This window comes from Ranitomeya variabilis, chromosome 2, assembly GCF_051348905.1.
Source record: "Ranitomeya variabilis isolate aRanVar5 chromosome 2, aRanVar5.hap1, whole genome shotgun sequence".
Classification (NCBI taxonomy): Eukaryota; Metazoa; Chordata; class Amphibia; order Anura; family Dendrobatidae; genus Ranitomeya; species Ranitomeya variabilis.
In genome coordinates, this window is record NC_135233.1 from 199,748,260 (window position 1) to 199,773,318 (window position 25,059).

Consider the following 25,059-nt stretch of genomic DNA (forward strand, 5'->3'; position numbering starts at 1 on the left):
TGTAAAAATTCCAAAAGTCGCAAAATGTTTGCGCAACTTCTTGTCGCTCAAAAGTTTACTAGCTTTTCCAGATGTTTTACATCAGAATTCTGGCATAAAAACCTTAATGAATTTGGTCCCAAGTGTCGTAAAAAACAAGACATGTCAGGTCTTGATCCGGGTCACATTCAAATCAATGGGCGGATATCATCTGCTTAATGGGTAGAAGAAGCTTGGATATTTTTAAAAATACAAATGCCACACAGATGATGAAAACAAATGCAGACCAAAAATGAATGAAAAGCAAATAAGGCTAGAACTCTATTAACTTCTATATGACCCCAGTGCAGCTGGGACCCCTTGCTACAAACAGGTAATTAAAGTGGGTAATCTGATGGATTGCAGACACAAATTCCTAGCACTGCTTGAAGAAGAATTTGGGAGGTGACAGATTTATGGTCTTTGCCTCCCAATGTCAAAGGACTGTAAAAAGACTGCTGTGAGCTTCTTTCTTCCCTTTACAAATTATTATTATACATTTTTATAGCTCCATTTATTCCATGGCGCTTTACACGTGAAAGGGGCAAATATAAACAAGTACAATAGACATGAGCAAAACAAGGCACACAAGTACAGAAGGAGAGATGATCCTGCCTGTGAGGGCTCACAGTCTACAGTGTTATGATCCTAGTGGCAAGGATCGCAGGTCGGACTAGCTAAGTAACTGAACAGACTACTAGCTCTGGGGAAGTGGTAACTAGATTGACCGCAACCTGATCCTATCCGCAAACAACTATAGGCAGCCGTGGAACGTTACCTAAAAATCCTAGACGTCTCGTCACGGCCTGAGAAACTGACTATTCCTGGAGGGAAAGTAAGTCCTCACTTGCCTCAGTGGAATGACCCCAAAGATATAGAATAGCCCCCCACAAATATTAACGGTGAGTTAAGGGGAAAGCACAAACGCAGAGATGAAATCAGATTTAGCAAATGAGGCCCGCTAATACTAGATAGCAGAAAATAGGAAGGACACTGTGCGGTCAATAAAAAACCCTATTCAAAATATCCACGCAGAGATTGCTCGAGCCCCCGCACCAACTAACGGTGCGGGGGAAGCAACTCCGTACCCCAGAGCTTACCAACAAAAAGAAATCACATGTTAGCAAGCTGGACTAGACTCATCATACACAGAAATCATATTGCAGGCAGATGAGCAAAAAATATTCAAACAGAACTTAGCTTATCCTGAAGAGGCAGAAAACGAGATAATCAGGAGTAATCAGAATAGCACTGAATACATTGACAGCCGGCAACAAGTGGAAGTGAAGCAGAGCTAAATAGGAGCCTCCCTGGTGAATAACGAGGCAGCTGATCCAGCAGACCCGCAGGATAATAAACCAAACCACCAGGGGGAGCCAAAAAACCAAACTCACACAATACCATCTGTGACCACAAGAGGGAGCCTGAAAACGGAGTTCACAACAGTACCCCCCCTTGAGGAGGGGTCACCGAACCCTCATCAAAACCCCCAGGGCGATCAGGGTGAGCCACATGGAAGGCACGAACCAAATCGGCTGCATGAACATCAGAGGCGACAACCCAGGAATTATCCTCCTGACCATAGCCTTTCCACTTAACCAAATACTGAAACCTCCGTCTAGAAATACGAGAATCCAAGATCTTCTCCACCACGTATTCCAATTCTCCCTCAACCAGCACAGGGGCAGGAGGCTCAACCGAAGGAACCACAGGCACCACATACCTCCGCAACAACGACCGATGGAACACATTATGAATAGCAAATGATGCTGGGAGGTCCAAACGAAATGACACAGGGTTAAGGACTTCCAAAATCTTATAAGGACCGATAAACCGAGGCTTAAACTTAGGAGAGGAGACCTTCATAGGAACAAAGCGAGAAGACAACCACACCAAATCCCCAACGCGAAGTCGGGGACCCACACAGCGACGGCGGTTGGCAAAGCGCTGAGCCTTCTCTTGTGACAGCTTCAAATTGTCCACCACATGATCCCAAATCTGATGCAACCTATCCACCACAACATCCACTCCAGGACAGTCAGAAGACTCCACCTGACCTGAGGAAAAATGAGGATGAAACCCTGAATTACAAAAAAAGGCGAAACCAAAGTAGCAGAACTAGCCCAATTATTAAGGGCAAACTCGGCCAATGGCAAAAAAGTCACCCAGTCGTACTGATCAGCAGAAACAAAACATCTTAAATAGGTTTCCAAAGTCTGATAAGTGCGCTCGGTTTGGCCATTCGTCTGAGGATGGAAGGCCGACGAAAAAGACAAATTAATGCCCATCTTAGCACAAAAGGTCCGCCAAAATCTAGACACAAACTGGGATCCTCTGTCGGAAACAATATTTTCAGGGATCCCGTGCAAACGAACCACATTTTGAAAAAACAGAGGAACCAACTCGGAGGAGGAAGGCAACTTAGGCAAGGGCACCAAATGGACCAATTTAGAAAAACGATCACACAAAACCCAAATGACCACCATTCTCTGAGAGACAGGGAGATCTGAAATAAAATCCATGGAAATGTGCGTCCAAGGCCTCTTCGGGACAGGCAAAGGCAACAACAAGCCACTGGCATGAGAACAGCAAGGCTTAGCCCGAGCACAAATTCCACAAGACTGCACAAAGGAACGCACATCCCGCGACAAGGAAGGCCACCAGAAGGACCTAGCCACCAAATCTCTGGTACCAAAAATCCCAGGATGGCCTGCCAACACCGAAGAATGAACCTCGGAAATAACTCTGCTGGTTCATCTATCCGGGACAAACAGTCTCTCCGGTGGACAACGGTGAGGTCTATCCACCTGAAACTCCTGCAGCACTCGTCGCAAATCTGGGGAGATGGCAGACAAAATCACCCCTTCTCTGAGGATACCAGCTGGCTCTGAATCACCAGGAGAGTCAGGCACAAAACTCCTAGAAAGAGCATCAGCCTTCACATTCTTCGAACCAGGCAGGTATGAGACCACGAAATCAAAACGAGAGAAAAACAACGACCAACGAGCCTGTCTAGGATTCAGCCGCTTGGCCGACTCGAGATAAATCAAATTCTTGTGATCAGTCAAGACCACCACATGATGCTTAGCTCCCTCGAGCCAATGTCGCCACTCCTCAAATGCCCACTTCATAGCCAACAACTCCCGATTACCAACATCATAATTCCGCTCGGCAGGCGAAAACTTTCTTGAAAAGAAAGCACATGGCTTCATCACAGAGCCATCAGAGCTTCTCTGCGACAAAACAGCCCCCGCTCCAATCTCAAAAGCATCAACCTCGACCTGGAAAGGAAGGGAGACGTCTGGCTGACATAAGACCGGAGCCGAAGAAAACTGGCGCTTCAGCTCCCGAAAGGCCTCCACAGCTGCAGGAGACCAATTAGTAACATCAGAACCCTTCTTGGTCAAATCCATCAATGGCTTAACAACACCAGAAAAATTAGCGATGAAGCGACGGTAAAAATTAGCAAAACCCAAGAACTTCTGAAGACTCTTAACAGATGTAGGCTGAGTCCAGTCATGAATAGCCTGGACCTTGACTGGGTCCATCTCAATAGCAGAAGGAGAAAAAATGAAATCCAAAAAAGAGACCTTCTGGACTCCAAAAAGACATTTTGAGCCCTTCACAAATAAAGCATTGACACGCAGGACCTGAAACACCATCCTGACCTGCTTAACATGGGACTCCCAATCATCCGAAAAAAACAGAATATCATCCAGATACACAATCATAAATTTATCCAGATATTCGCGGAAGATGTCGTGCATAAAGGACTGAAAGACAGAAGGTGCGTTAGAAAGTCCAAAAGGCATCACCAAGTACTCAAAATGGCCTTCGGGCGTATTAAATGCAGTTTTCCATTCATCACCCTGCTTAATACGCACAAGGTTATACGCACCACGAAGATCTATCTTGGTGAACCAACTAGACCTCCTAATGCGAGCAAACAGATCAGATAACAATGGCAAAGGATACTGAAATTTGACCGTGATTTTGTTTAGAAGGCGATAATCAATACAAGGTCTCAAGGAACCATCCTTCTTAGCCACAAAAAAGAACCCCGCACCAAGAGGGGAGGAGGAGGGGCGAATAAGTCCTTTCTTCAAAGACTCCTTTATATAACTCCGCATAGCAGCATGCTCCGGCACTGACAAATTGAAAAGTCATCCCTTAGGAAACTTACTACCAGGAATCAAATTTATAGCACAATCACAATCCCTATGAGGAGGTAGAGAACTGAGTTTGGGCTCATCAAATACATCCTGGTAATCTGACAAAAACGCAGGGACCTCAGAAGGAGTGGATGAAGCAATTGACACCACAGGAGCATCGCCATGAATTCCCTGACAACCCCAACTTGACACAGACATTGCTTTCCAATCCAGGACTGGATTATGAGTCTGCAACCATGGCAGGCCCAACACGACAACATCATGCAAATTATGCAATACAAGAAAGCGAATCACCTCCTGATGAACAGGAGTCATGCACATGGTCACTTGTGTCCAGTACTGAGGTTTATTCGTAGCCAATGGTGTAGCATCAATTCCCCTTAGTGAAATAGGGAATTTTAAAGGCTCCAAAACAAAACCACAGCGCCTGGCAAATAACAAATACATCAGACTCAGGGCAGCACCTGAATCCACAAAAGCCATAACCGGGTAAGATGACAGGGAACAAATCAGGGTAACAGACAAAATAAACTTAGGCTGTAAAGTACCGATGGTGACAGATTTATCAATCTTTTTTGTGCGCTTAGAGCATGCTGAGATAACATGAGCTGAGTCACCACAGTAAAAGCACAACCCATTTTGCCGTCTATAATTTTGCCGTTCACTTCTGGTCAGAATTCTATCACATTGCATAGACTCAGGTGTCTGTTCAGAAGACACCGCCAAATGGTGCGCAGGTTTGCGCTCCCGCAAACGCCGATCAATCTGAATGGCCAGAGTCATTGACTCATTCAGACCTGCAGGCGTAGGGAACCCCACCATGACATTCTTAATGGCTTCAGAAAGACCTTTTCTGAAATTTGCAGCCAGGGCACACTCATTCCATTGAGTAAGCACCGACCATTTCCGAAATTTCTGGCAGTACACCTCTGCATCATCTTGCCCCTGAGAGAGGGCCAACAACGCTTTTTCAGCCTGGTTCTCAAGATTAGGTTCCTCATAGAGCAATCCAAGGGCCAGAAAAAGCGCATCCACACTGAGCAATGCAGGATCCCCTGGTGCCAATGCGAAAGCCCAATCTTGAGGATCGCCACGCAAGAAAGAAATAATAATCTTAACTTGCTGAACAGAATCCCCAGAGGAACGAGGTTTCAAAGAAAGAAACAACTTGCAATTGTTCTTAAAATTCAGGAACCTAGATCTATCTCCAGAAAACAACTCCGGAATAGGTATTCTAGGCTCTGACATAGGACTGTGCACAACAAAATCCTGAATATTTTGTACCCTTGCAGCAAGATGATCTACACTGGAGGCTAAACTCTGGATATCCATATCAGCAGCTGAACTCAGAGCCACACCAAGATTAAGAGGAGGAGAGAAGCCAGACACACAGCAGCTAGACACACGGCAGCAAAAAAAAAAATATATATATATCTCCAAGCTTCTTTTCTCCTGCTTCTGCCATGCAATTAACACTTTATAGGCCGGCTGTACTGTTATGATCCTAGTGGCAAGGATCGCAGGTCGGACTAGCTAAGCAACTGAACAGACTACTAGCTCTGGGGAAGTGGTAACTAGATTGACCGCAACCTGATCCTATCCGCAAACAACTATAGGCAGCCGTGGAACGTTACCTAAAAATCCTAGACGTCTCGTCACGGCCTGAGAAACTGACTATTCCTGGAGGGAAAGTAAGTCCTCACTTGCCTCAGTGGAATGACCCCAAAGATATAGAATAGCCCCCCACAAATATTAATGGTGAGTTAAGGGGAAAGCACAAACGCAGAGATGAAATCAGATTTAGCAAATGAGGCCCGCTAATACTAGATAGCAGAAAATAGGAAGGAAACTGTGCGGTCAATAAAAAACCCTATTCAAAATATCCACGCAGAGATTGCTCGAGCCCCCGCACCAACTAACGGTGCGGGGGAAGCAACTCCGTACCCCAGAGCTTACCAGCAAAAATAAATCACATGTTAGCAAGCTGGACTAGACTCATCATACACAGAAATCATATTGCAGGCAGATGAGCAAAAAATATTCAAACAGAACTTAGCTTATCCTGAAGAGGCAGAAAACGAGATAATCAGGAGTAATCAGAATAGCACTGAATACATTGACAGCCGGCAACAAGTGGAAGTGAAGCAGAGCTAAATAGGAGCCTCCCTGGTGAATAACGAGGCAGCTGATCCAGCAGACCCGCAGAATAATAAACCAAACCACCAGGGGGAGCCAAAAAACCAAACTCACACAATACCATCTGTGACCACAAGAGGGAGCCTGAAAACGGAGTTCACAACACTACAGGGGATGAATTATGAATATTGTTTTTTTATATATAAACAGGAAGGGTCCTACAATTATGGCAGGCATATTTCCGGCGTCTGGACGAAGTTGCGAACATAACGCATTGACTTACACGTTTGGGTGGTCACCGCATCAGTGCCAAATAAAAATCAGATGGATGGATGTGATGTATCCTATCTATGGAAACCTAAAATAATAATAAGAAATATAGCATTAATATCTCCTGCCTGTGACCTCCAGTGGCGACGATATTCTGAAAGTTGGAGATACAGTATCCCAATTTTTTGGACCCTAGTCACATCTTTTGACCAGCCCCATATGAGCTCACCAAGCAGAAGTGTGTGAGTGTGTTTTTTATCCAATAAAAGCAGATTTTTTGTTTTTGTTATTGTTCATCCTGGAAGGCACAGGTTGTTGTGGTGCTGAACTGATTCCATAAAAGATCTGTCATGGGGTTACTATGACACTGTAGAGTCAGAACACCGCTGCATCTGATTACTCCTACTTCGTTGCTGAGAAGAAGCACTTCACTTTCATTTTAAATGTGCTTTGTTTCTTCTGTCAGAACAGGGATTAATCGGCCATGTTGGAAATCGCTGTGCTCACAGCTGAGCTCAACTAACCACTCCTTTTCCCTTTATAATATGGGCTCTGTTACAAATCCTTATCAGAGCAAGCATTAGCTGCATGGCTAATGGAGGGAGAGGAGTTCATATGAGAAGGAGAGTTGAAGGAGTTATCTTAGACTGTTGCTTGGCTGGTATGTGTGGTAACTCCCTATCCTTCTCTATTTTGGTTTATTCCCCTACCTCCACGCCCCGGTTTATTCCTCTGTTATATGTGAGTGAATATTTTGTGTGCCTGGAGTTTTCTGTTAACCGTTGCTTGTGATGCCTTGCTTGCTGGGTTGGTGTACTATGGTACACAGTAGTGCCCTTCTTCCCTGGGTGGGGGAAGAGAACATACAGAAGGCTAACTCAGTTGATAAGGCAAGGGTGGAGGCCCCGTCATCTTTACCTTCAGAAGTATCCCGGGAGTAGGGCGAGCTAGGGCATCCCCTAGTGTTAGAGGCAGGGAAGGAGCCCCTGGTCTTGGGTCACCCGACAGCTGTGTCAGGAGGAGATCTGTGCCATTTCCATGAATGTGAGTGGTTGTCTTATCAGTATTTTGCACCCGTGTTGCCACCATCTTTACTACATGGGTTTGTTGAATCCAGTGTATTTGTTCGGAGACCTCGGCTGGTAAACACTGCTGTCCCTTTTCTGCTGTATTAATAGATAGATAGATAGATAGATAGATAGATAGATAGATAGATAGAATACAATAGATGTCCTGTAGTTATGTAATGTCACACAAGCCCCTTTATATAATAAATGAGCACCCTTTAGTGCATTTAATGTGACAGTAAAGGGTGTTTTTAGCCTTATTTAACCTATTAAATAAATAAATAAAATGACATGGGGTCCTCCCCATCTTTAATAACTAGCTAAGAGAAAGCAGACAGCTGTGGGCTGGTATGACCTTAGACCTGCCCAGCCTATTAATATCAGTCCACAGATGTCTGCTTTGCTTCAGACCCGGCAGTAGCTGCTGCTCCAGTCTGTAGAGATTCATTCTCTGAATGGGGCTCCTTACACTGGAAGATAGAGATCGTTGTGAGCCCTCCATGTGGACTATGGAGGCTAATGTGTTTTTCTTTTTAGAAATTGGTGAAAGAGGGAAATTGCTGGGGAGCTTTTTCAAAATGATTTTTCTGTGTGTGTGTGTGTTTATTTCTTTTGACTACTTGGTTAGTAAAGGGGGTGTCCGACAGACGCCTCTCCATTACAAATCCCAGGTCTTGATGCCAGCCAGATGTTAACATGTTAATATCAACCCCACAATTACATTACCCTGATTGCCAATGCACCAGGGCAATCGGAAATTGGGGCATCTAATGGATGACAATTTCTGGGGCAGCTAAGTGATTGTCTTATTAGTCTAATATCCATGGACCATCCCAGCCTACTAATATCGGCCTGCAGCTGTCTGCTTTGCCTTTGCTGGTTATCAAAAATGAGAGGGACTCACTTCATTTTTTTAGAGTCCCACCATTTTTAATAACCAGCGAAAGCAAAGCAGACAGCCGTGAGATTATATTAATAGGCTGGGATGCTCCATGGTTATTAGGCCCTTCCCAGCATAATAAGACAAGCTCACAGCCAATAGAAGCCAATGGGGGCCCAAACTTTTATGCTGTAAAATGAGGGTAGTAATAGGTAGGGGGCTGCAAAAGGAAGCAAAATTGGGGGAAAAGCAGGACAATTGACTTGCAAACAAATGTGGACAGGTAAATGACTTAAAATAACAAAGAAAAAAAAGAAAAAACAACAATCTTGAACCACGATACGGACATCGGAGGTTGAAGAGGAAGTGGAGATGGATGTTGAGGTGTAGTTGGAAGACGCGGAGGAGGTAGCTAACACTTTTTTTTTGCTTTTTTTGTTAGTTTTTCTTAGGAAAATGACTTAAAATAACCAAAAATAAAAAAAATTATAATAATTTTTGACCAGGAGGCGGAGGTCCAAGTGGAGGAGGAGGTGGAGGTGGACGTGGCAGTGTAGGTGGAAGAGACAGAGAAGGAGGTAGCCAAAACTGTTTTGTGTTTTTTTTTTGTTTTCTTTTTTTCAATTTGGGGAAGCTTCAAAATTAAACAAATGGCAAATAGAGTCTAATAATGTCTGAGTTCGGCTGGTATAGTTGTCTAGTCAGCAAAAGGTAAGGACAAGTTAAATGGGGCAGACAAATCACTCAGTACGAGCAGACGTGTGGACACGTACTCTTACACCATGTTGTTGAAATGGTGCCACCTGATAATATGGACCATATCAGATGGTGATGCTTTCTCTTTTGGCATGCTTAGGAAGTTTTTCCACATTTCGGCCATGCTGACCCTGCGTTCCGAGGTGATGCCGGTGACCCAGCTGCGTTGGTTACTTCCTTCTCCTTTGCCTTGTTTTTCTACTGTGTCCCTGCTGTTGAGTGGGAATACCATCAGTGGTGCCTCTACCAGCATGTGCTTGTATTCACTCATTTTACCATCCTGCTTCAGCGACAGAAATAAGAATGGTACACTGTCCTTGTAGGGGGGGTCTAGCATGGTGGCAACCCAGAAATAAGCACTGGTAACAATCCAGGCAACTCAACGGTCATTGCACAGGCCCAGCAGCATGTACTGGCTCATGATTGCCAGGCTGCCCAGAGGCAACAAGCTGTCCTTGGTGTGTGGTGTATGGTTTGGTTCTCTGCATCCCCCCAGTCACGCACCAGTGATGCCCATGAGTTGCTTTGAGTGCCATCCTGCGGTGAACACGATTCTTCCTCCTTCTGCTCATTCTCCAAAACTGTCCCCAGGATGGCTAGTTATATACCTGGCCGCTGTTGGTGCAGGAACCCACCCTCCAAGGCATATGTGGATGACAGGACTGATAATGGTGTGGATGGTCAATGTTCTTACTGCTCCACTTTCTCCTGTGCCACCACCTCATCCATCATCACCTGAAGCATTTTTTCAAGCAGGCACAGAAGTGGTGTATTAACGCTCATAATTAGTGTTGAGCATTCCGATGCTGCAAGTATCGGGTATCGGCCGATACTTGCTGTATCGGAATTCCGATACCGGGATTCCGATACTCTTGTGGTATCGGGTATCGGGTATCGGAACAACATTAATGTTAAAATGTGTAAAATAGAGAATTAAAATAAAAAATATCGCTATACTCACCTGTCCGACGCAGCCGGGACCTCAGCGCAGGAACCGGCAGCGTTGTTTGTTTAAAATTCCCGCTTTTACATGGTTACGCGAAGTCCCGGCTTGTGATTGGTCAGGGCGGCCATGTTGCCGGGCCGCGGACCAATCACAGCAAGCCGTGACGAAAATACGTCACGGCTTGCTGTGATTGGTCCGCGTCCCGGCAACATGGCCGCCATTAACCAATCACAAGCCGTGACGTCACGGGAGGCTGGAAACGCGCTCATTTTAAAAAGGGCGCGTGTCCAGCCTCCCGTGACGTCACGGCTTGTGATTGGTTGCGTCGCGGTCAACCAATCACAAGCCGGGAGGCTGGACACGCGCCCATTTCAAAATGAGCGCGTCCAGCCTCCCGGCTTGTGATTGGTTGATCGCGGCGCAACCAATCACAAGCCGTGACGTCACGGGAGGCTGGACACGCGCCCATTTCAAAATGAGCGCGTCCAGCCTCCCGGCTTGTGATTGGTTGATCGCGGCGCAACCAATCACAAGCCGTGACGTCACGGGAGGCTGGACACGCGCCCATTTCAAAATGAGCGCGTCCAGCCTCCCGGCTTGTGATTGGTTGATCGCGGCGCAACCAATCACAAGCCGTGACGTCACGGGAGGCTGGACACGCGCCCATTTCAAAATGAGCGCGTCCAGCCTCCCGGCTTGTGATTGGTTGATCGCGGCGCAACCAATCACAAGCCGTGACGTCACGGGAGGTTGGACACGCGCCCATTTTAAAATGAGCGCGTGTCCAGCCTCCCGTGACGTCCCGGCTTGTGATTGGTCAGGGCGGCCATATTGCCGGGACGCGGACCAATCACAGCAAGCCGTGACGTAATTTCGTCACGGCTTGCTGTGATTGGTCCGCGTCCCGGCAACATGGCCGACCTGACCAATCACAAGCCGGGAATTCACGTAACCAAGTAATAGCGCGATTTTTAAACAAACAACGCTGCCGGTTCCCTCGCTGAAGTCCCGGCTGCGTCGGACAGGTGAGTATAGCAATATTTTTTATTTTAATTCTTTCTTTTACACATTTAAATGGTTCCCAGGGCCTGAAGGAGAGTTTCCTCTCCTTCAGACCCTGGGAACCATCAGGGATACCGTCCGATACTTGAGTCCCATTGACTTGTATTGGTATCGGGTATCGGTATCGGATTGGATCCGATATTTTGCCGGTATCGGCCGATACTTTCCGATACCGATACTTTCAAGTATCGGACGGTATCGCTCAACACTACTCATAATGGCATCATCTGCACTGACCATGTTAGTGGAGTATTTGAAGCAGCGCAATATGGCACAGTCATCCCACATGGAGACCAACTTATTGGTAATGAAGTAGTATTCCGCAATACGACTCACCCATTTGAGCTACAGCTGAAACTCCACTATTGCCTGCTGCTGCTAGCACTGTCTCTCCAGCATATGCAAGGTGGAGTTCCACCTTGTTGGTACATTGCATATCATATGAAGGGGTGAGTGGAAAGGTAGAAGTGGTGCTGCAGCACAGACAGGTGAGCAGCAGGGTGACAATGCCGAAAATGCGCACAGACGGCCTGCACTTTGAGCAGCAGCTCTAACATATGTGGGTAATTTTTAAGGAAGTTCTGCACCACCAAATTCAGCACATGCACCAGGCAAGAGATGTGCGTCAAACCAGCTAGGCCCAGAACTGCTATGAGATTTTGCCCGTTATCCTCTACCACCAGGCCAGGCTTGAGGTACACTGGAACTAACCACTCATCTGTCTGCTGTTTGATCTCCATCCACAGCTCCTGCGCAGTGTAGGATTTGTCCCCCAAACAGATGAGTTTCAGAACAGCCTGCTGTCATTTCCCCTGGCTGTGCTAAAGTTGGTGGTGCAGGTCTTACTGGAGGTGGTGGACGGAGAAGGGTAGGAAAAGGAGGCAACATGGACAGAGAGATGTCCAACAATCCTAACTGGTGGTAGGACATGCTCTAGAACCCTGTGAACCAGCCACTACTACATTAAACCAGTGGGCAGTTAGGAAGATGCTACATCCCTGCTAGTAACATTGCTGGTGGTGGTGGTGCTGTCACATCCTCTTTTTGTGGGGAAGTACATGGTTCGGTTTATCATGACTGGGAGGAAGAGGCCGAGACTGCTGCAGAAGAGGGAGCATGAGGAGTCTTAGATCTGTCAGGCTTTTTAAGTTGTGTATGCCACTGCACCCCGTGCTTAGAATTCAGATGCCTCGCCATGCAAGTGGTGCTTAGGTTCAAAGATTTATGCCTTGCTTCAAATGCTGATGGCACAGCATGTAAACCACCCATCACTTGTCATCAGCATATTGCCTGAAGAAATGCCACATCAGAGATCTTTTTTGAGCTGGCTTTGCTGTACTCATTTCCTCGACGCTGTAGGCAGTAGCAGTTGATGTACTGTCGTCTAGGGACTGGTGGCTGTGTTTTTACACCCTGTTCCCTCTTTTGCTATGCTGCTGGGGCATGATCATCTCCTCTGTGCATGTCACTAGAATGGCCTTTGCTCCAAGTGGGTTGTAGGATATCATTCCCCTCATCATATTCCTCCCATTCCGCACCTCTGCCCTCCTTGCTAGTCTGCACACGCAGAAAGCTGTAGCAGTTGGCACCTGTGTTTTGTCATCCTCTGAGATGTGATGTGGTGGTCAGCTGACCATGTCCACTAGACCTCCCACATACTAATCCACTAATGTAACAAGTGGTTGGTCATTGGTGCTCTTCCTCTTCTGGGACAGGGCCAGGTGGATGTGAATCGCTTGCCTGGGCCTTGGGGTACTCGGCACCGGGTCTGGTCAGCTTACAGGGGGATGTCACAGTGGCGGTGACCCATTACATGGCCCTGGGTGCCCATGTAAAAGGGAAAGTCTTTAAAGGGGTTGTAGGAATAGAGTTTGTTCGTGATGCCACCTGTAGTATTCGGTCAGTGGGGACCAACGCTGCTTAAAGGGGTCCACTGGAGCGATGTTATGGCAGCTAGATGGTATAACTTCCCACAGGTGAAGTATGTCCCCAGGGCTCCTGGTGTATAGATGAGGATGGTGGATGGTGCAGTAAAGAACCTCGATGTTCCGGCTACCAGTAATCTGCGCTTCATAGGGAGAAAGCTCATTCGCAGCTGTCCTTCCCTGATGTCACTCTCCTGTGCCTCGCTCTCCTTCACACTCTGCACCAGGCTGTAAGGGCACTCTGCACCAGGCTGTAAGGACACTCTGCACCAGGCTGTAAGGACAGTGTGCACCACGCTGAATGGGCAGTGTGCACCAACTTGTAAGGGCAGTGTGCTTTGGCTGTACAGACAGTATGCACCAGGATGATAGCGAACTGTGCACAGGTTGTGCTGGCAGTATGTGCCAGGCAGTATGGGGAATGTTCACCAGGGTATACCTGCAGTATGCACAGGAATGTTAGGGCACTATGCACCATGCTGTAAGGGCAGTGTGCACCAGGCTGTACGGGCACTGTGCACCGGCTGTAAGGGCAGTGTGTACCAACCTGTAAGGGCAGTATGCTTTAGCTGTCTGGGCAGTATGCACCAGAATGTTGGGGCACTGAGCATCAGGCTGTTTGGGCAGTATGCACTAGGATGTTGGAGCACTGTGCATCAGGCTGTATGGGAGTATGTACCAGGATGCTAGAGCAGACCGCACCCAGCTGGATTAGGTCACTCTTTACAAACACTGTTTATGGCTCCTTGCTCTGAACTCAGATTGGCAGCGCAACCCGTGATCCAGCCTATACACAGGCCAAGTCACATGGTGCACCAGCCAATCATGGCTATGAAAGTATGGCTACAGGCATGGCTGTAAAGGGGCCGGAAGTGGCTATAGCCTTAAAGCTTGTTGATTGGGTGCACTGCACCCTTTGAACAATCTTTATTCTGCTGGCGAACCCGAACACTAACACGGACTCCAGTTAAGAAGTTCATGGTCGGTGTTCAGCAACAGACACAGGTGTCCGGTATGAACCCAGAACTTTACCATTCGTGTTAGCTCATCCCTACATACAAACTTCTTTCAGGTGTTGTCCCTGAGGGGGATATGAACTCAAGACCCCAGTGCTACAAGGCTTACCACTAGGTCAACCATGCTGCCATTACATGTAGATACGAAGTCTACTTCTGGTATCCAATGCAAAGAGGTGTAACAGAACAACAACTTTGACTTCTGTTGGTCTTACTGCTGGGACTCATAGGATTACGATATAGTTGATACAGAGTCCTCCCTTTGAATGGAGCAGCCCACAAACATGTATATTGTAGCTCCATTCAAAGTCTGTAGGAATGACAGGGATAGCCACTGTAAAAGCAGTGGGACACCAGTAACCAGAGAGTAATAGGAATTCTGCATCCAAAATTAATTAATCCATTCATAATCAGTGGTGATTATAAGGGCAGAATATGAAACACTCTATATACTGCAGCCATGGATAAACCCCAACAGTAACTGGGCTGATTGTCATATAGATGTAATTTATATAAGAGTGTTAGGGAAGAGTCGAACGACCATATAACTCGGATGAGGATCGCAATGCAATGCTTGGACTGGCCGTTGGCTCTTCATGCCCAAGCGTGAGAGCTGCATAGAAATACGCACTGCCATGCTCGGGTCGGAAGAGCCTATGGCTTGTCCAAGCATTGCATTGCGATCCTCATCCGAGTTATACAACAGTCTGACTCTTCCCTTAGGCTTAGGATTCAGCCATTACATTATTATAAAAAATTGGTAGGATTTGACCTTTTTACTCCTTTGGCAAGTGCAGTGACTCTCCAAACTGTCAAAAAGGGCCCCAACCCATCTTTCTCACTTACATGCCACCTATGTATATGTATATATTTCTACAGGCATATGGTTGTGTATATGTGTATCTGTTACAGGCATGGAGAAGGTAATGTCAGTCTAATATTATATTTATACACATTACTATATTTACAATATTACGCTTTGTATATAGCATATATTAATTTGCATACATTTCTAACCCTGATGAGATCAACTCTATCTATTTACTAACCTGACTCTAACCATATTTCAAAGACGTCAAAACCCTAAGCCTAACCCGACTGCCCATTTCCTAACCTGAATTAAATTAACTTGTGCTGTAGCTTTTATTGTACGGTTTGAATTCTTATCTTAATTTTTTATTCTATTTAATTTTTAATTTTTATTTTTTCAATTAGCTTAACAAGAGATTAAGTTTTATTTTTCGTTTAGGCTTCAGATATAAGGTTAAGTGCACATGTAGGTCAAAATGACAAATTAGGAAATGTTTTTGTGGCAAGAAGGTGCCAAGCAATTATAAATTCCATTCTTGCCTAGAATGATGCAATGTATAGAAGATTAATGTGATGTAATGTTAAAGGTTCAGACACCATTGTGTGAATACATTCATCTTACCTCTGTTATCTATTATAACAATATCTATATGGTTATCTATTATATTTTAATCACAGATTTTAATTTCAAATAAAGTATGATCCCTGTTGTCTATTCAATTTTTTAATGCATTGCGTATACCTTCCCTGAAGAAAGAGGTTAAAAAAAGAACATGTAATAATTGAAGGTGCTCAAACATCATGGATAGCCAACTGGTGAAGTTAAACATCATGTTTGCTGGTCAGTGGTTGCTTAACAGTCGGTTTGTACAGGCAGAAAGCAATTCTGATGTTCGCAAAGCCATCTGTACTATATTGTTCTGTACACATAGATTGCAATTGTTTGGGACAGCAAAGGTCATATTTACACAGGATGATATGCTTCCGAGAACGATGATCTTTAACCCCTTTCTGACCTTGGACAGGATAGTACATCCAAGGTCAGAACCCCCGCTTGGATGAAAAGAACATATCTGCACAAAAGTGGTATCATTAAAAATGTCAGCTCGGTGCGCAAAAAATAAGCCCTCACCTGATCCCAGATCACGAAAAAAAGAGACGCTACGGGTATCGGAAAATGGCGCCATTTGTTTTCTTTTTTTAGCAAAGTTTGGAATTTTTTTCATCACTTACATAAAGAAGAACCTAGACATGTTTGGGGTCTATGAACTCATAATGACCTGGAGAATCATAATTGCAGGTTGGTTTTAGCATTTAGTGAACCTAGAAAAAAAGCCAAACAAAAAACAAGTGTGGGGTTGCACTTTTTTTGCAATTTCATCGCACTTGGAATTTTTTTCCTGTTTTCTAGTACATGACATGCTAAAACCATGATGTCATTCAAAAGTACAGCTCGTCCCTTAAAAAGTAAGCCCTCACACTTCCACATATGACAAAAATAAAAAAGTTATGGCTCTGGGAAGGAGGGGAGTGAGAAACGAAAACAAAAAAAACAAAATACCCCTGGTCATAAAGGGGCTAACCAAGCCAAAAATCATTTTACCAGCTGAAAAAGCATTTTGCTCACTTGTCAGGGTGATCCATTCAAGGTTAGGTTCGGTTCTCCGAACATCCTGATTTCCGCAGAACGTGTTCGCCAAACAGTTCAATGAACGTACCAGAACCATTGAAGGGAACCTGTCACCCCCCCCAGTCGTTTCAAACTAAAAGAGCCACCTTGTGCAGCAGTAATGCTACATTCTGACAAGGTGGCTCTTTTAGTTCTGGGTGCTGTAACTTGAGAAATAATCAGTTTTATAATTTGTCTGAAGTACCTGGTCCTCAGTCAAGTGGGCCGGCGTTTCCCCCCTGCTTCAGACAGCACACAGCTGTCACTCAAGTCTTCTTGGCGCCGGGCGCCGCCTCCTCACCACTGTTTTCAAAAGTAGCCGGCGCCTGCGCTCTATTCCCCTGCCTGGTGCAGGCGCAGTGAGAGCTGCCCGTCCTCTGTGCTCATATGCAGTCCAGCTGACTGCGCCTGCGCGGCCGCCCTGCTTGTGAATCCCAGCCCCGCAATGTGAATAAATCATAAGTCACTGCGGGGCTGGGATTCACAAGCAGGGCGGCCACACAGGCGCAGTCAGCTGGACTGCATATGAGGAAAGACGGCCAGCGCTCACTGCGCCTGCACCAGGCAGGGGAAAAGAGCGCAGGCGCCGGCTACTTTTGAAAACAGCGGTGAGGAGGAGGTGGCGCCCGGCGCCAAGAAGATGTGAGTGACAGCTGTGTGCTGTCTGAAGCAGGGGGGAAACGCCGGCCTCCTTGACTGAAGACCAGGTATTTCTGACAAATTAAAAAGCGGATTATTTCTCTAGTTACAGCACCCAGAACTAAAAGAGCCACCTTGTCAGAATGCAGCATTACTGCTGCACAAGGTGGCTCTTTTAGTTTGAAACGACTGGGGGGGGGGGGGGTGACAGGTTCCCTTTAAATTCAATGAAAGGCCAAACCAAACGTATACAGAACACCTTAAGAGTGACAGAAAGCTTTCCAAACAGCTAAAATTAGGGGCAGACACCATGAAAAGAGTGCCAATTGACCCACAGCAGAAATTTGCTAATGGCACAGCAGTATTCAGCCATGGGCCATGCATGAGGTATCTGGGTCTGTGCCAGCATTTACAACTTTGAAATGAAGTTTCAATGAAGACCTGGTGTTTAAGGGAGTGGTGTAAGCCTTCTTTGCTGGGAGCCCTAATACCGTATATACTCGAGTATAAGCCAACCTGAGTATAAGCCGAGACCCCCAATTTTGCCACAGAAAACTGGGAAAACTTAATGACTCGAGTATAAGCCTAGGGTGGAAAATGCAGCAGCTACCAGTAAATGTCAAAAATAAAAAGATACCAATAAAAGTAAAATTAATTGAGACATCAGTGGGCTAAGTATTTTGAATATCCATATTGAATCAGGAGCCCCATATAATGCTTTATGATGGACCCCATAAGATGCTCCATGCAAAATACGCCCCATATAATGCTGCACAAATGTTGATTATGACCCCATAAGATGCTTCATACAGACATTTGCCCCATATAACGCTGCACAAATGTTGATTATGGCCCCATAAGATGCTCCATAGACACAATTGCCCCATATAATGCTGCACAAATGTTGATTATGGCCCAATAAGATGCTCCATAGACACATTTGCCCCGTATAATGCTCCACAAATGCTGATTATGGATCCATAAGATGCTCCATGGACTATTATGCCCCATATGCAGTTGCTGCGATTAAAAAAAAAAAAAAAAAGACATACTCACCTCTCGTCACTCAGGCCCCCGGCACTTGCTATAGTCACCTTTCCCCATTCCACCACCAGGCGCCGCTGGGTCTTCCCCGTCCTCCGCACCGACGCTCAGGCAGAGGGTGCGTACTAACCACGTCATCGCGCCCTCTGACCTGAGCGTCACAGGCTGATGATGCGGAAGACGGCGCCCAGCGGTGGAACAAGGAGAGGTGAATATCTCCGTGCTCCCCCTCCCCATTATACTCACTTGCTCCCGGAGCAGTCCCTGGCAGCTTCCCTGATGGTCTCCGGGTGCTGACAGCTTCTTCCAGTGTTGTTTCATGTGACCACTCAACGCTGGAAGAGTTGCCGCGCCCGGAGACCATCAGAGATGCAGGGACCGTGCCAGGAGCAGATGAGTATGTGACAGCCGCTGCTCCCCCTCCCCCGCCGACCCCCCAGGGACAATTACTCGAGTATAAGCCGAGAGGGGCACTTTCAGCCTAAAAAAATAGGCTGAAAATCTCAGCTTATACTAAAGTATATACGGTACCTCTTGCAACAGCTCCAATTGTTTTTTTTCCCAGCCACACTCAGATGGCCCAAACATCTGTTCCCTAGAGTACTATTGGTAGAAAAATGTAAGGAAAGTAACACATGTTGTTGTCTGATCAATTGACCCACAGCAGAACATTTTATAATGGTACAGCAGCAGTCAGCCATGAAACATGCATGAGGTATCAGGGTCTAGGCCGGGATTTACAGCTTTGAATTGAAGTTTCAGTGAAGACCTGGTGGTTAAGGGAGCGGTGTAAGACTTAATTGCTGGGAGCACTAACACCTCATGCAACAGCTCCAATTTTTTTCTCCCACCCACACTCAGATGCCACAAACAAAAGTTTCATAGAGTACTATTGGTAGAAAAATGTAAGGATAGTAACACAGATAGTTGAGTGAAAAAAAGTGCAGACCTGCCTGTCTGGGAGCCCTACTTCTACAGGCAACCCACCAGATGGAGACCCAATAATAATCTTTTATTTACATAGCGCCAACATATTCCACAGCGCTTTACAGTTTGCACACATTATCATCGCTGTCCCAGATGAGGCTCACAATCTACATTCCCTATCAGTATGTCTTTAGAATGTGGGAGGAAACCCACTCAAACACAAGGAAAACATACAAACTCCTTGCAGATGTTGTCCTTGATGGGATTTGAACCTAGGACGCAAGCGTGCTACCCGATTTGGATTCTCCACATTTCAAAAAATAACTGTCACACACCAGTAAAGTGGCATCAATTTCCAAAGAGTAGAAACAATATAATAGGCCTCTGACACACCTTCTACTATAAGTAACCCACAAGATGGAAACCCAACTGTGGAATCTAACAAAGTGTTAACCCAGTAGTCAGCACAATCTCTAACTTTAAGAATACGGGCATAATGTTGAAGATAGTGCAGTAAGAAGGCGCTCTTGTGTGAGGCACTTCCGTGAGGTCCAAGTCCATGGTGTGTTGGTGACTGGATAACACTCAAGGTTGCTTCCTCCATCCCCTCCCGCCAACCACGAACAACAGAGAAGGGATCATTGTCCTTTTCATCTCCTGACTGTTGTCTGTCCATCACCTCAATCTCCTCAATTTGTTCCTCGGCTCTTGCACCTTCACTAACAGTTTGTTTGGTACCATGAATCCCCCTCAATCGCTGTAATCCACCCTCCAATGGCACCCACCTGTATGACAAAAGTCCGGAACTTACAGATATTGTTATTTCTTCCGCATCCTCCTCTGCTTCCATCTCTTCCTCTGGGACCACCGCCTCCTCACACAGACTAACGTGTGCTCCAGCATGTAGATATCCAGAATTATGATGCTAATGATGGCATCGTCAGCGCTAACCATCTTAGTAGCCATTCCAAAACTGCACCACGTCCATACTGCGCTAGCCCAGGCTATGCAAAAGGACATACTGCACCTGTGCTCGTTGCTGCTGCCACAGTTGCTGCAACATATGCAGAGTGGAATTCGACAGTGTCAAAACATTGCAAATCAAATAGTTAACTGGTAGGCTGAATGACCTCTGTAGTGATGCAATTCGATGACCTGAGGGGTGCGATTGTCAGAAGTGAGCACACTGCAACCGTGCTTTCTGCAGCAGCGCATCCTGGCTGGGATAGTGGCAGAGAAATTGATGTACCACCAGGTTGAGCATGTGAGTCATGCAAGGCACATGTGTGAAGTTGCCCCGGCATATGGCCGCCACCAGGTTTGCAACATTATATTGCATGACCTTCCCTGGCTCCAGGTTCAGTGCTCTAACTTGGTCTGGATAGCTGTCCACAACTATTGAGCTGTGTGACTGCGATCTTCATGCATACAAATATTAACACTACCTGATTGCAGTGAGCCCTGGCTGGGCAGTACAAAGGTGAGACGAGATTCTCTCTGCACTGTTGGAATGCATGTCTCATTAAAGGAGATTTTGAAGGCATATGTAGAGGCGCTACAGGAGGGGGAGGAGGCAAAAGTAGTGAAGGAAGTGTTATATACAGAGGTTTGTTACACAAGCCTTGGGGATTCCAAAATTTGTGGAGCAGCCCTTTGACCGACTGCCCCCACAGGCACCAGAGTCACCCAGTTCCCAGTCAGTGAGATGTAATGCCCCTGCCCAAGTTGGCTTGTCCACGTGTCAGTAATGAAATGCTCCCTGTCAGACAGATTTTTTCAGGTGATGTTTTCTGCGACATGCTGGTGTAGCAAAGGCACAGCTTTGTTAGAGAAGTAATGGCAACTGGTACTGGGGGACTGCGTTGCCTATCAAATTTTGAAAACAGACTGTATCTATCAGGCGGAAAGGCAGCATTTCTGTGGTCAACAATTGGAGATGGTGGAGTTCAAGCTCTTTGGTTTGGCATGTGTAAGAGGAAACATTCTTTTATGTGACCACAACTGTGGGACTGAGGGCTGGGTGCTGTGCAGAGACAGGGTAGAGTAGTGTGAAAAGGACAAACTGCTGGGCTGTGAGTGAGGTGCAGGGTACATGCTGTGGTGGATTGAGAAAGATTTGTTATGATAGGAGACACAAACACAGCAGGCATGTAAACTTCTGTAACAGCTGACAGGCTCTCACTCACTCGGACTGTAGGGGGTAAACAAGTGGAATTCCTGCTGCCAGAGACCTGTGAGAGAACTGATGGCTTCTTGATGGAGGAGGAAGAAGCAGCAGATGTGGATAATGGGATGGCCGGCATTTTAGAGCAGTGATATTCCCACACTAAGGCATGTTGATCATGCATGTGCTGGTTCATGCATGTACACTGTGTTCCAAATTATTATGCACAAAGAGTTTAGGAGTAGTGTTGAGCATTCCGATACCGCAAGTATCGGGTATCGGACGATATTTGCTGTATCGGAATTCCGATACCGAGTTCCGATATTTTTGTGATATCGGAAATCGGAATCGGAAGTTCCCAGTGTATGGTTCCCAGGGTCTGGAGGAGAGGAGACTCTCCTTCAGGCCCTGGGATCCATATTCATATAAAAAATAAAGAATTAAAATAAAAAATATGGATATACTCACCCGTCCGGCGGCCCCTGGACCTTACCGATGTAACCGGCAGCCTCCGTTCCTAAGAATGAGGAGTTTAGGACCTGCGATGACGTCGCGGCTTGTGATTGGTCGCGTGAGCGGTCACATGAGCGGTCACGCGACCAATCACAAGCCGCGACGTCATCGAAGGTCCTAAACTCCTCGTTCTTAGGAACGGAGGCTGCCAGTTACATCGGTAAGGTCCAGGGGCCGTCCAGGATACCTTCCGATACTTGTGTCCCATTGACTTGCATTGGTATCGGGTATCCGATACCGATACCTTTGAGTATCGGAAGGTATCGCTCAACATTATTTAGGAGTGATAAGGTTAGAATTTTTTTGTTTGTCATTTAAACTCATTGATGGTGATGTGTGTCAGGGCTCTTTATATCACTCAAAGCAATTGCAGATACCTGTGCAAATTAGTTTGGCAGGTGTGTCCAAATAAAGGCAAGACTACTTAAAAAGGCTGTTCCACATTATTAAGCAGCCTACATTTTTTGCCAAAATGGGAAAGAAAAAGGATGTGTCGGCTGCTGAGAAGCAAGAAATTGTGGAGTATATAGGTCAAGGCATGACTACAATCAACATTGCCAAGGCACTTCATCGTGATCATCACACAATCAAGAAGTATGTAGCCGATTCCCAGCACACACGTGTGCGTGCTGATAAGGAAAAATTGAGGACTCTTTCCAACAGGCAATTGTGTAAGGTTAAAAGAGCAGCTGCAAAAATGCCTTGTCATAGCAGCAGACAAGTTTTTGAAGCTGCTGGTGCCTCCAACGTCCCCAGAACAACAAGACGCAGGGTCCTTCAGAGGTGCGTAAGCCATCCTGTCGACCACCTCTATCCACTGCACACAAGCAGAAACGACTCCAGTGGGCCAAACGATACATGAAGACTGACTTCCAAACTGTTTTGTTCACCGATGAGTGCCGTGTAACGCTCGATGGTCCAGATGGGTGGAGTGGAGGATGGCTGGTTGATGGACACCCCATGAAAACACGGCTAAGGTGCCAACAAGGAGGAGGTGGAGTAATGTTTTGGGCTGGAATCATGGGGAGAGAGATTGTTGGCCCCTTTATGATCCCTGAAGGGGTAAAGATGAACTCCATAATCTATGTGGAGTTCCTAAAACAACACTTCCTGCCATGGTTCAAGAGGAAGAACCATGCTTTCCGCAGAAAGATCATTTTCATGAATGATAATGCACCGTCTCATGCTGCAAAAAACACATCTGCATCTCTGGCAGCTATGGGCATAAAAGAGGACAAACTTATGGTGTGGCCACCATCTTCCCCTGACCTCAACCCCATTGAGAACCTCTGGAGCATCATCAAAAGGAGTGTCTATGATGGCGGGAGGCAGTTCACATCTAACCAACAGCTCTGGGAGGGTATTCTGTCCACATGCAAAACAACTGAAGTAGAAACCATCCAAAAACTGACAAATTCAATGGACGAGAGAGTTCAGAAGCTTCTTTCGAACAAGGGGTCCTATGTGCAAATGTAACATCACCTAGAATAAAGTTTTCACTTGAAAACTGTTTGATTTCATTATGTAATAAGCTGATAATGCTAATAAGTTCACAATTGACCATTTTTTTTGTTCAAAATAAAAAAAGGTTGAAAACTCTGCTGTGCATAATAATTTGGAACATGCATTTTGAGTGTTTATTTTTTTAAAAAAAGATACTGTTTTCATAGGCAGTTTGTTCCAAAACATTGCAATTATACTAGAATAGTAGATGACTGGAAAATAACAATGACTGCAATTCAGATAGGTAATTTAGAGAAAATATGAGGAAATATTATTTGCATAATAATTTTGAACACAATGTAGTTGTCAAATTATTGCAATTTTTGCCTCTACTGCTCTTTGAGGGGAAAACTTGTCAGATAACGTGAGTTGGGTGACCCTTTGTGGTGTCAAAAAAGTCCCAGGCTATATAACCCTTGCCGCCACTGCAAACTGCAGAATAGCAACCGGTGCTGGCCACAGCTAGAGTTGTGGCTGAGGATGCAGTGCTTTTCATGGTTGCATCATTCCATGCCTGTGCAGAAAGGCTATTTAACCTCCTGGTATTTTTCCTCCTCCACCTCCTCTGCTGAGCTACTCAGCTGCGTACATCTGGATTGACACCAAGTGGAATCTGCAACCTCATCATTGTCCTCTCTGTTTTCCCACTTCTCACCTTGAGAGTCATCCTCCTCTTGCCGCCATAACACCTTAGTACAGTCCGTGTGCGCCTCTGGTATTTGAGTCTCATCAGGATCACCTTCACCCCTTTGGTTAACATCTGGTAATGAGGTTCTGGATTCTGCTTGGATCCTACTTATTCTGGCACTAGATCCAACATAAAAAAATTGAGGGCATCAGTGCAGATGCTTTCCTCCTCTGGATTCTGTGAATCTTTGGAGAAAACTTCTGATGCTCATGGAATAGAATGTACGAATATCTCTGCAGAATAGCCCATCTGTGATTCCCCACAGTCAATTGTGCATTTGAAAATTTGTGACATGGGGTAGGGGAACAAAGGTGATTGGGGTTCCACCTCTGAGGATTGTTCTGTATGTGATGTTAAGGTGGAGGAAGAGGAGGAGAGGCCACTTGATACAGCGCTTGCCATCCACTGGAGCACACACTCTTTCTGGCCCTCATCTACAAGGCGTACCGCTGTGCGGCTGCTAAAGTAAGAGACTGGAGTAGCCTGCCCAGTAATAGATGTTGTCAGTGTTCTTTGGTTAGGACTAGAGATGGGTGGACCCGGGATATTTGCTTCCGGCGGATTCAGCTAAACAGTTAAAAGAAGTTTGGGTTCCAGAAGAGTACCTGGACCAGATCCCGGACCCCATTCACTTGAATGGGGGGCCCAAACATCCAGTGTTTGCTATGCTGTCATGTGCACTACTTCTTGATTGGCAGTAAAATCATTTTAAAAAACAGCATGGGGTCCTCCCATTTTTGACAACCAGCCTTACTAAAGCAGACAGCTGGGGGATGGTATTCTCAGGCTGGTAACGGGCCATGTATATTGGCCCTGCCCAGCCTAAAAATAGCAGCCCGCAGCCGACATGAAAA

General features: G+C 46.0%; 1 long non-coding RNA gene across 1 annotated transcript in view; it reads right to left on the reverse strand.

The window, feature by feature from the left end:
- Positions 1-25,059, reverse strand: part of LOC143809231 (uncharacterized) — a 130,721-nt gene that overhangs the window by 15,122 nt on the left and 90,540 nt on the right. The window contains exon 2 of the long non-coding RNA XR_013222161.1: positions 6,610-6,684. This is a non-coding gene — a long non-coding RNA (uncharacterized LOC143809231). The remainder of the gene's footprint in view (positions 1-6,609; positions 6,685-25,059) is intronic.